Here is a 12,899-nt window from a genome sequence, read left to right as displayed (position 1 = left end):
TACTTTTTGTTCATTTGTGTCATATTTTATGTCACTCTACACTGCTTCGTAATTTTTTTTTTTTTTTTTTGGTACCGGGGATCGAACTTGGGTCCTTGTGCTTGCACAGCAGGCGGCGAAACCACTGAGCTAAATCCCCAGCCCCACTTGATAATTTTTTTAATGTTATTTTTTTATGCTTCATTCTTTATAACAAAAATGTGCCTCTCAACCTTATAATCTTTTGTTCATTTGAATTTAACAGCTACACACTGGTCATATACACAATGAGAGACAAAAATGAACACAATATTAACCTTGTCATTAAGGATTGAAAGTCATGGTTAAAAAATACTACATGTAGAACTAAAATATGAATTTCAACAAGAAAAGTGCTACTACCCAAGTATAAACAGTAGGCATTGGAGGAGGTCAACAAAGAGGCAACACTGCCACTTGAGATTGTCCTGACCCATGCTGATCACTCAAAAGATGGTACTGGTTGGTTGGTTTGGTTTTCACCTTTGCCCTAAAGTATTAGCAACAGGTCCACACCATAACCTAACTATTTGGCAATGAAAACATTGGTAATGAAAAAAACCCCTACAGTTAGCTGCCTGACTCTCCTGGGTTATCAAGAGAAAATTAATTTGCAATAAATTAAATATATCTCCTAATATTTTATATTGAAAATAGAAATTAAGCCTTCAAAAATGTACTATTGATCTGTGTGTCTCTCTTTCCATTTCCTGTTTAGTGCCATAGAGTGGGCCCCATAGTTCAAACCCTAATACTCTCAGCTTTGCTACCGGAATCAAGAGTAGTATCTTCAACTCCTTCAAACATGTACCACGAAAGACTCAAGACACACACAGGCCTACGTTTGTCATAAAAATTATAGCTCTACTCCAAATTTTATTCATGCAAAAGAAACAAGAATACTGACAAAAACAATGTGTGTATTTTAATGTGTGATACCATTCACTAGCAAAAGCAAGAGCTTCAGAATTTAGTAATTGTGATGCTGTCTTATGCAGCTATTCGTGGCCTTAGAACAGTTTTTATTCTTTAGCCATGGGGACAGTAAGCGAAAATGGAAAGAAGTGTCTTTTCAGGACAGTTTCACTGAACTGCCAGTTAATCCAATCCAGTTGTCTGGAGTGAGAGAATTTCTGGTTAACTCCTCTGCTTTTGGCATGATGAAACATTCCACTCTGTTAGCTTTGGTCGCAAACCTGATAAAGAATGGGAATGAAGCTGGAAGCATCAAAAGCCTCACCACTCACAAACCCTGAACTCGACTCTTCTAAGCTTCACAAATACATCTTCAGATGCACTTGGTCTTGAAAATAAATAGCAACATCAGATCTTATGCATTAGAGAAAATGGTGAAGATTCAATAAAGATGAATATACCACACATCAAAATTTATAGACAGTAGCTAAAAGAGGAAAAACAAGATTTCAAATCAAGATAAAAGAAGCAAAAACAAACCTAAGCAAATCAATATAGAGGAAACAACAAACAGTAGAGAAAAATCAATGAAACAGAAAACTAAAAAGCTGAAAACATTCAATGAAATAAAAAATTGATTATTTTAAAAGTTTACTAAAATTGACAAACTTGCTAGACTGAATTAGACAAAAAAGAGAGAGAAGATAAAGCTGTCCAGTGTAAGGAATGAAAGGGGGGCACTCATACTACTGTTAGAGAAAAATCAATCACAAGCTAGTGCTATACCAATAAATTAGCTAACTTCAAAGAAAGAGATACATTTCTAGAAAGAAATAAATTATCAAAGTTGATTGTGAAATTTTTTCTATCAGAGGAGAAAATTTAAAAATCTGCATAGATTTGTGTTTAGAAAAGAAATTGGGCTGGGGATGTAGTTCAGTGGTTCTGCTGCCTGCTCAAAAGCACAAGGACCTGAGTTTGATCCCCAGTACCAAATAAAGAAAAGAAAAGAAATTGATGGTGTGAAAAACTAAAAGTGTAGATAAGGATCAAAATGTATAATTGATATTGTGAAATAGGAAAAAAAGACCTAAAGGAGTAGGGGAAGTGGGAGGGGTAGGGGAAAGGAAAAAAGGGAAAAGAAAAAGTATGAGAAGAGGAAAAAAATGGAAACAAAGTCTTTGTAAATGGGGAAGGGTGGAGGGGCGAAGGGAGGGCAGGGGAAGGGGAAAAAGTGGGAACCCAGAGACTCATGTAATGGCACAAGATCCCAATGATGAATGTGACTGTATTGTATACCTAACATGTACCAATAAACTTAATGGGGAAAAAAACAGAAAAGAAATTGAACATCTTCCCACAAAGAGAAGCCCAAACTGAGGAGGGTTTGGGGAGAATGGCTCCGCCCCGCACCCCAGTGCCCCTGCCCACCCCTGGCTCTGAAGGGAGGGAAGGCTCACTCAGGCTACCCCACAGCCCGGTCAGTCGCTCGCCGGGACTCCTCTGTGACCTGACTCCCTGTGGGCGGTGAGGGGAGACCAGCCTGGCCGGGAGTTGCCTCGAGAGGGTTTCTCGGGCCTGTCCGATGGGAGGCAGAGACGGCACAGCTTCCCAGACATCTTCCTAGCCAGGTGGGTGCGTCGCTTTTGCACTGCCGCTCCCGCAGGGTACAGCTGGGCGCTTCTCTGGAGGTCTGCAACACTGTTTCCCAGTGACAGAGTGACCACAGCCTGTGCCGTTGCTCGGCTTGACTCCGATGTGATGGCGCTCGTGGGACGAAGGGTGGGAGAGCTGACCTCACGCCGATCTTGCTTTTGTGCTTCAAGTAATAAATTATCTGACAACATCTGAACTTGTTTCCTCCTCGCACAACTGATCTACGGAAATACGTGATGAGTCGACCGAACGGCTGCAGTGGCCATGCTTGTGACTTTATTAGTCACTGCACACCATTTAGCTGCTTCACTAGTGAATTCTATGAACCTTTGAAAAATAAGTAATGTTAATTCTTCTTAAGAAAATGCAGGCAGCAAGATGACATTTCGGTCATGCTTGTTACCTTGATACCAGTTACTCTGAAGCCAAAGAAGACGAGGACATCACAGGAAAAGAGATCTACAGGCCAACTCATGAGCAAAGATGCAAACTCTTTAGTAAGACATTGGCAATACTTACAAACTGCCATAGCCAAGGATTTGTCCTACTAGGGCAAAGAGACTTCAACATCCAAATTCATGTTATGTAATACAAGCCAGTAACAGAATAAAAGACAAAACCCACATGATCACAACAGAGGCTGAACATGTATCTGAAAACTCAGAACATCCAGTCCTAATAAAAACTCATAACAAAGTGGATATAGAAAGGAAATTTCTTACCTGATAAAGGGAATGTACAAAAATCTGACAGCTAACATCATCATTATTGCTAAAAACCAGATGCTTTCTTCCAAAGATTGGGGATAAGGCAAGAAAGCCTGCTCTTGGTGCTCCTATCAACATTGTATGGGAAGTTCTAAATGTAGATAAGGAGGAGGAGGGTAGTGATGAGGATGATAAGGAATTAAAGAGACCTAGATTTGAAAAGAAAAAGTATTAAACTATCATATTCACACATAACATGCACTTTATGTAGAAAATGCCAAAATACACACACACAATCTAGACTAGCAAAAATGTTGAGGAAGACTGCAAGATACAAGGCTAATGGAATGAAAACCAATGGTATTTGTGGTGGATTAACTATTGGTCAACTTGGAAAGTCCAACTGAACTGAATCAGCATGGTTTGGGCATGGAAGATTCACCTGAGGATTGATGCCACTGGCATAGAAAGAAAACTGAAGGGGAAGATCTTTGGCTGTTGATTTTCTTGGAGAAGCTTGCTGCGGGTAGTTTTCTTCATGTGAACTTGGCTGTTCTCTCACCGCTGGAGGAGCTAGGTCCTCGCTGTCACTGGGAACTGGGTGCCGATCTCATCAGGGGGCTCTGGTTCTCACCTTGAGCATCACTTCCTGGCTCCAGTGCAGATGCCCAGCCTGGTGGCACAGATCCTTCACCCTCCCAACACACTAGCTTCCACCAGTGGCCCTCGGCCCTTCCTGGTGCAGGTCCTTGATACAGATTTGCATGAGACATTGCCGTGGGCTTAGGTCTCTGACTGGACTTGTGCAGGACATTGCCATGGGATCTAGGCCCTCGGCTGGATTCTCTCAGTCTCCAGTGGACCGTTAGATCTCTTGCACTCCTCTGCATTTGACTTTTTGGGTGACTATTATAAAATAATACTATAAATTATGTGTCCTGTTTTAAGTCTGTTCTCTTGCAAGCCCCGACCACAACAGTATTCATACACTATCAATAAAAATCTAAAAATTAAGATAAGAAGGCAACACCATTCACAAAACCACCAAAAAAGATAAAATGCTTAGGAGTGAATATGGCAGAAGTAGTTGCAATATTTGTATACTAACAACTATACAACATTGCTGACATAAGTTAAAGATCTGAATAAATGGAGAAGCCACGTTGGTGGATTCCACGACTCACTGCTGTCACAGGGTAATCATCTGCAAGAGGCTGTGGACGTTTTTGTGGAAATTGATGGTGGTTCTGAAACATTTTTAGGAATGCAAATGAAGCAAAGTACCCAAAACAATGCTGAAAAAGAAGAACAACGTTGGAAAACTATTTAACTTCCAAGCTTACCATAAAACTTACTACAAAGCTACACTAATTGTATAAATGTAGTATTGAAACAGACAGGCATTTATTTCAGTGGATCAAATTGTAAGCCCAAAATAAATCTTCATATTCAGGTGATTTTTATAATGGCTTAATTGATGCACAGCATACTTCATATGCATATACTTCATTCACAAAATAATAAATTTTTCCTCTTAAAGTGTATAGTTCACTGATTTTGAACATCTTCAGGGAACTGTGCAATTATTAGCATCATCTAATATTAGAACATTCCGATCAAACCCTCAGAACCCCTACTCTCCTTAAGATGCACTACCCGCTCCTCAACTCCCCACAGCACCAGGCGAGCACAGATCCACTCTCCATCTCTAGATTTGCCTTTGAATATTTGAATATTTGATTAAAAATGAAATTGTATACTAGGTGGCCTTTTGCGCCTGGCTTCCCTCTCTATGCATACAGTTTTCTAGGTTCACCTGTGTGGTAACATGCCAGTACTTTATTCTCATTCATTGCCAAAAAATATTTTGCTGTGTGACTATGGCATTAACCTATTCTGTTAATGTACATTTGGGATGTTTCTTCTTTGCATTAATGCATTATTATTAATAATTCTGCTGCCAATATTTGTCTACAAGTTTTTCTGATTGTATAAGTTTCATTTCTCTTGAGCAAATATTTAAGCATGAAACTCCTACATACTAAAATGATTCTGCTTATCTTTTCTGAGAAATTGCCAAACTGTTTTCCAAAGTAGCTGCATGATTTCATCTTCACATAGGCAGTGGATGAGAGTTTAAATTTTTCCAAATTCCCTCACACTTTCTTTCATAGCTTTTATTATATTATATATTATACATATATGTATACATATGTATATGTATACACATGTGTATATATACAAATCATATCTAACATATTTTATGTATATTATAGCTTTTATTATAGCTAGAGTGTGTTTGCAGGCTTATCTCATTTTTTGATTTCTGTTTCATTTATGGTTAATGATAATGCACATCCTTTCATATGCCTATCTCCTTTGTAGAATGTCTATTCAAACCCTTTGCCCATGTTGTAATTAGGTTATTTATCTTTATATGATTGAATTTTTAGGGTATTATTCTGGGTACAAGTCTTTCATGATATCTATGTAGTTTCCAAATATTTCCTCATGCTTCTATGGATTATAGTTTTGCATTCTTGGTAGTGTCCTCTGAAGCCAAAACATTTTTAATTTCAGTTAATTCCAATTTACCTATTATCTATTTTGCCTTTTGTGCCTTTTTTGTCCTATAAAAGAAATCATTGCCTAACAAAAAGTCATGAATACTTACTCATTTTTTCCTAAGACGTTTACAGTTTTAGCTCTCACGTAAGCCTATGATACATTTTGAGTTAATATTTGTGTACAGTGGGAGATCTAACCTCATTCTTTTGCTTGGGATAGCCAGTTGTTTCAGAAACATTTTTTGAAGGCTATTCCTCCCCACATTGAATTCTCTTGGCACCCTTGATCAAAATCTATTGTTCATGTGTTTATTTCTGGTTCTCAGTTCTATTCTATTGGAGTAAATGCTTGTCTTTATTCCAACACCACTTAGTTTTGGTTACTGTAGAGGGTTTATTTGAGGGGGGGAGTTAATGAAGAAATTGGAAAGTATTAGTTCTTTTTCTAGATTGTCTCAGTTATTTTGGTTCTCTTAAAGTTCTATATAAATTGTAGGATGAGTGTGTTAATTTCCAGATAAAGGCCTCTGAGATTTTTGTAGAGATTGTGTTGTATCTATAGATTTAATTTTCAAATATTTTCATTTTAACTATACCTACTTACAATCCATAAATTTGGATTTTCTTTCCATATTTTTCTGTAGTTTTCATTATTCTTTTTGTACAGTGTTCTGTATTTTTGAGTATAAGTCTTAACCTTCTTTTGTTAAATTTTTCCTAAGCTAATAGCATTGTTTACTCAATTTCAATTTTGAATTCTTCATTATTAGTACATAGAAGAACAAATAATTTTCACATATCATTTGTGGCAATGCTGAACTTATTCATTATTTCTATTAACTTTTTGTGGATTCATCAAGTGGAGACTTGACAGCTAATTATGATACACTCATATAATGAAAAGCTATTTGACAACAGAACATGCTACAACATAGCAAAAGCTTATTACTTCCAATAATAAAGGGTTTAGAGACAAAGGCCAACAAGGTTATTGAACCTAATTCAATACAAAGTCAATGTTCCGCATTTATTTTTGCATTTTAACATAAGAAAGACAGTAGGTGACTTGTTCTATATATAATAATATACTTGGCAATGTCTAAATAATTAAAAATATAGGTGGAGAAAAAGTGAGAGATGAAGGCTTTCCTTTTTCATACATCCAAATATTTGACTTTCTGTTGTTTAAATTCGTAGTGTCTTGATAGCTAACCTCATCAGTAAAATGGTAGTTGTTTTAGTCAGCTTTCCTTTGCTGTGACAAAATACCTCAGAAAATCAACTTAAAGGAGGAAAGATTGATGTTAGCTCATTGATTTAAAAGAGTCAGTCCATGGTTGGCTGACTCCACTGCATTTGGGCTGTGTTAAGACAAAGATCATGGCAAAGAGTGTGTTGTAGAGCAAGATTCGCACTTCACAATAGCAAGGAAATAGAGAGAGAGGACAGCTGGTTTTCCACTACCCCTCCAAGGCCACACCCACAGAGACCTCACTTCCTCCTTTGGTTCCCACCCCCTAAAGACTTCAGCACCTCCCGATGGTTCATGAGCTGGAGGATGTGTGCCCTTAGGGAACATTTAAGATCCAAACCACAACATCTATACTTGGGCAGCAGAAAGTATGTTTAGAGTGTAAATGGCACTGAGAACAAGAAATTCCACATGAATCCATTGTTTCCTTTAGAAAATCCTTTCCATAAAGTTTTGCTGAATGTCTAAGAATGAAATTCAGCAGCACCCTTGGGACCCTCTAGGGACTAAGGCCCTGCATGTTGTGCTTTGCTAGTGAGCCATTGAAGGCAAATAATATGCAGTCTGGACTCTTAGAAGGGCTTCATTAAAGTGAAAGCGTGCCAACACCAGTCTCTGCTCTCAGAAGGTGCCAGTTTCGTGTACTTTCTGTGACCATAAAAGCACTCATTACAACAAGGAGAAAAGTTATATGACCCAGCAAAATATATTTCACTGTTAAAAGCAGCTATCTTTAAAATGCTGTGGATCCTTGGAAAGATATTTTGGTCACTTGCATTTTATTAGAATTACAATTGTAAACCATTACAAACCAAACATAATCGACACTCTTATTCTCAGATTTGATTATCCAGTTTGAGGGTGACATTGGGCTCCTGGTGCCCTCACTGAGACCTGGAACATGGTGGCACATGGGACCAGGAGAAGCTAACCTTCAGGCAAGTATTTCAGGACTTTTGAGAATTAATATGGAGACAAAAATTTTAGATCCACAGCTCATAAGAAGTTTCACAAATTTCACTTACTACCTGAGCGGAGTGTGGAGGGCGAAAGCATGTTTTGAAATGAAAAACAACATGGATTCCTCCCTCTGCCTCTCAATAAATAATTCACAATAATTTTTTAAGCTTAATTCTGTGTTTCTTCATCTGCAAAAAAAAAATAGGAATAATGTTGTTAGTTACACTGCAGAATGTCAAGAACCTAGCACTTTCCCCAATAGAGTAAGTACTCATTGCTCTGGAATTTTTATTACTGTGTTCTTACTCTAAATGTAAGAAGTTTCAGGAAGCTTCTGCCAAGTCCTAGATACACAATCCTGATGTAGTAAATAAGAGTGCTGGCATGGCCACAGCTAGATGGACAATCAGCCCCTGGTCTTCACCAGAAAGTCCTCATGCATAGCTCATTATTGGCTCTCAACAGTAGCTCACACTTTAGCTAATAGGACAGTCCCCTAGTAGTGAAGGTTACTACTTTTCTAACATGCCCATTAAGTATTGGAAGAGAAATTCAGAGAAAGCTTCCAAAGGAAGATGAACAGTGCAAATATTGTAAATGCTAATGTTACCTGATTTTTATTATCAACTCAGGTAGCACAAGCTCCTACAGGTGAGACCTAACGTGAGCCTATGCTTCAGAAAATACCAGCACAGGTGAGAACTGATTTAGAAATGAAGGGGTGTGCGGAAATAAATAGTCCGAGTTTATGGTGACTCTTTTTTATAGGACTAAGTCATGATAATTTTTTCAGTGAAACAATTGCTTTTATCAAGCTATTATTGAGCAAACACTTGTCTGAGATGTGAGACAAACCGTATTCACAAAGAAATGTTTAATTTCAGATACGATTTAGAAAAGTAAAAAGCTGGACACAATTTAAATGTTCAAACCATTGTTGATTAAGAAAGTTATTTGTTCCAATGAAGTAGAATAAAAGGTAGTCATTAAAATGTTATTCACAAAGTTTTCATTTACATGGAAAAATATTCATGAAAAGTTAAATAATGAAAGAAATGTAAAATAGAAAACTCAGTGTTTAAAGAGGGCTGAGTTATTTCTTCAGAGAAAGAGGGAGATTTGTTTTCTTTCCTTCTGAGGGAAATGGGGTCAAAACAGCAAAGGAGGACGGGGATAGGAGAGAGAGGCATGCAGCGGAGGAAATCACAGCAAGCTTGAAGATCAGAACCCCACATTCTACCCTGGGATTACATCTGCCAGAGTAAACCCTTGGGGCTTCACTTAGCGTCTGTGGGGCAGAGTCTTCCTCTGTGAGAGAAGGAACTTAGGGCAAACTCGGAGAGATGCAGAATTCATCTACGGGTGGAAACTTGGATGGATTTAAAAAAATCGCAAATCATCTTTTGCTAGGCAGTAAGCTGGATCTGGAACTGACCTGCAGAGGGTTCCAAGCTTTCAAAAGAACATGGCCTCAGAGTGAACAAGTGCCACAGTCTACGCTTTCAATAAATGCTTAACTTGCTCCCACTCTGTTACCGAGCTGAGAGATTTCCAAATCATTCTCTAATGGAGATTACTACTTTGATAAGTAGAGAAAAAAGACCACAGTAAAATAAAGCCACCTCAGTGAGCACATGGAAGGACAACTCATAATCTGTCCAGAGGGATTTGGGTAAAATCCACACCTATGGGTCAGGCCAGGTCTCGGGACATTGGTTGGAAAGAGCCTAACAGGGAACAAACACAGCCAAGCCAGTCTAGACCTCAGGAAAGAAAATCCAACGTGAGGGAAATCAAACGGGACCTGGCTGAGCATCTCAGAGGGAGCCAGAGAAATCTTGGACCTACTGACAGACTGACAGAGCTGACCCAATGGCACAACCATCCCGTGAACACCCATAAGCACCAGCTGAGAAGGGCCATAATAAATGCTCTTTGGTCAATGAGAAATACAGTCACTATTTAGATTATTTATGAATTATTGTAGTGAAAGACACATTCATGAATTCTCATCAGAATACACCCCTCACCTTGCACAGGCTTATCCTAGAGTTCTTGTCACATTCTGAAGCAGTTCTGGAAGTCCTCTTCTGTGGGCGTCTTTACAAGTCGTGATCACTACCATGGCGAATGCTGCACTGTGTACCCTCCAGGGAAGGCAGCTCGTGAAAACAGGACACTGTGTCCCCAGCCCCCCCACTCACTGGATCCTGCACTGGGTAGCTTGCGGCTCTTCCTCAAAGTCCAAACGACCCTGCCACCAGCAGTTCTGTTTCTCCACTGACCCAGACAATGGAGCCAACTGTCACAGACTGAAGCCTCGAAAGCATGAGCTGAAATAAACTTTTCCTCCCTTGTTTGATTTTCTCAGGTACTTGGTCACAGTCATAGAAACCGAAAGCTGACTAACAGCAACCCTCTGAGCGAGATACTAACATTATTTATATTTATAGATAGTATAAATCTTGCCTTATGGGGTGACCTTGCTCTATGGAATGAAGTAATTTTTCAGTTCCGACTTCCTCATAATTTATGGTGCCAAGATATTTTTATTGCTTCACTTGAATATAAACTTTGAACTTTACCTCATGGGCAAAAAAACATGGAATATTATTATAGTCTATTTAATATTTAATAATACATTATTCACTCAGAGGATATTATAGAATAACTAGATTCAGTGCTTTTTGGGACAAAAACAAGAACTAAATGTAAGGCAAGCAATGTATGTTAGCATACAGAATTCGTTCACCATGCCAGTACATTCTGGGAATTACCTGTGTTCCTGGTGCATGGTCACTATCCATACTTATGGCTCAATTGATTTCAACTGGATTTAATATTCGTTGACTTAAGATGATATATATTGGATGGAGTTGCTGGAGACAAGAAAAAGGAAACTGTTTTTAAAATTAAGTATCCCAAAATAAAAGCCCAAACTACACAGTACTTGAAATTTGGGCTGTGATGCAGCCCACTTCGTTTCAGATGGTTTCAGCTCCCTCTGGCGAGTAAAACTTGTATTTCACAATTATCTCCAGAATAATGCAGGTGACAGGCTCACTAGGTATAAGTTCCAGGAGAGGCCTGAGTTCTGGTGTGCTGCTACATGACAGAGTGACTGTAGGAGACAGTACCGTCCTGTGCATTTCACCAGCTAGGAAAAGATTTCCAATATTTCACCATTGAGAAATGACAAACGTGAGGAGACAGATAAGCTCAACCGACTTAAACAGTGCACACTGTCTACAAGTGTCAGGAGGCTGTCACCCTGTCGACATGTTCTCTTTCTGTGCTTTTATGGATCAGTTGAAATGACTTGACTTAAACAAAGTCAACTGACAAGTTCAAAGTAACGCATCTGATTTTTCAAGTGTCTGCCTAGGTTGAATTTTCTTCATAACAGAAACAGTTCCAGTACCAGAGTTATTTTTAGGTATGATGAAAATTCCACTTCTGGAAACAAATCAGAAATATGAGACTTGGGTATCTTGAATTAATCAGTGTCACAACATGCTACTTCAGCAGCAGCCTCACCTGCAAGTTGATCCACGAAGTAACATACGCTAAAGGGTAAAATATCTTTCCTCATTGTCATGTGTCACTTTCTAATTTTCAGCTGTCTGAACACATAAATAGGACCCCAACATCCCCCTCCTCTCTTAGACCTTCGGTGATGTATCCCTTTTGCAGCCGTCTTTCACTGTGCAGGCTCTCAGAGACGTAGCCCTCTGCACATCGCATTCCTGCATTCTCTGCCACCGTAGCAAGGCCAAATAAATGTGCATTCACAACGAGGCCCTTCGGAAGTGAAAGGGCATCTTGTCAGCGTCTATCCGGGCAAGCAGGGACTGGGCCCACTGTGGCGGTGCTCACCTGGCTCGCAGTGCCCTCTCCTCCTCATACAGTGCATATTTTCTTCCTTTTCCTGGAGCAATAAAAGCCTCACGATAAGCAGAGGACTCTGCTGTGTGATTCTTTTTCTTTGCCATTCTCCCAGCGCCTACACTAATGCTCACAGCTCCTTCCCGGTGCTGGCTGAATAGATAAACCCGCTGCAGTTATTTAATAGAGCAGCAAGTACTTGTTCACTCACCTCACTGCGGCGTAGAACTTAGTTTTCCTTCCCTGGAATCTGGCTGTCTACTTGACCCATCAAAGGTGGCAGAAATGTCCCTGTGACGGCCCCAGGCCTCGGCTCTCAGAGGACTCAGTTTTTATTTCCCTACTCGAGGACTGCCGTGTGCTGCCCACTTCCTCTTCCAGCTTCAGACAGGCTCCTGCTCCCTGGACAAACCGGTCTCACAGAGCTTCCCACCAAGCGCTGGGACCAACGGCCCAGATGCAGCACGCCAACTTGTGCGTGCTAACCCGAGTGAACCTCCAACTATAATCCCAGCAAATATCTCAGGGACCAGAACTCAGGGACCATTAAATCCAGTTATTGTGTTCTATCGCTGTGTGTTAGGTGGTCAGTTTTCCAGCATCAGATAACCACTATAACTAGAACCTGCTGTATCCATGCTAGTTACCACAAACGACCTCAAGCAAGTTTGAGAAGATTTATCTAAGGGAACTATTCAAGGAAGAAAAATACATTTTCAGGATTGATAATTCCTTGTAAGAGATGATTTCTACAAAAAGACAAAAGTGACTTAGGAATTTGTGAGAAGGATGTGTACAGGGGGAATTTGGGGAAGTTTTGCTAAGTTGGCAGAGTGTAAGAAGCACATCACCGGATGAAATTGGAGGTGGCAGGGTAGGGTTACTGGAGTGGGCAGAGCTAAGAGCGTGAATGCATAGTAAGGAAGCAAGAATACCTGC

At 39.6% G+C, this 12,899-nt stretch overlaps 1 long non-coding RNA gene across 1 annotated transcript in view; it reads right to left on the bottom strand.

Annotated features, from left to right (window-relative positions):
• LOC147824266 (uncharacterized) overlaps window positions 1–12,630 on the bottom strand; it is a 41,706-nt gene extending 29,076 nt beyond the window's left edge. The window contains exon 1 of the long non-coding RNA XR_015442586.1: window positions 10,106–12,630. This is a non-coding gene — a long non-coding RNA (uncharacterized LOC147824266). The remainder of the gene's footprint in view (window positions 1–10,105) is intronic.
• Between the last annotated feature and the right edge of the window lie 269 nt (window positions 12,631–12,899).

Source organism: Heterocephalus glaber, unplaced genomic scaffold (assembly GCF_053883595.1).
Source record: "Heterocephalus glaber isolate CG9 unplaced genomic scaffold, H.glaber_assembly_v1.0 deba00001550, whole genome shotgun sequence".
NCBI classification, from domain to species: domain Eukaryota; kingdom Metazoa; phylum Chordata; class Mammalia; order Rodentia; family Bathyergidae; genus Heterocephalus; species Heterocephalus glaber.
The sequence above is the reverse complement of the archived record's forward strand: the minus strand, read 5'-3'. Positions and strand labels throughout refer to the sequence as shown.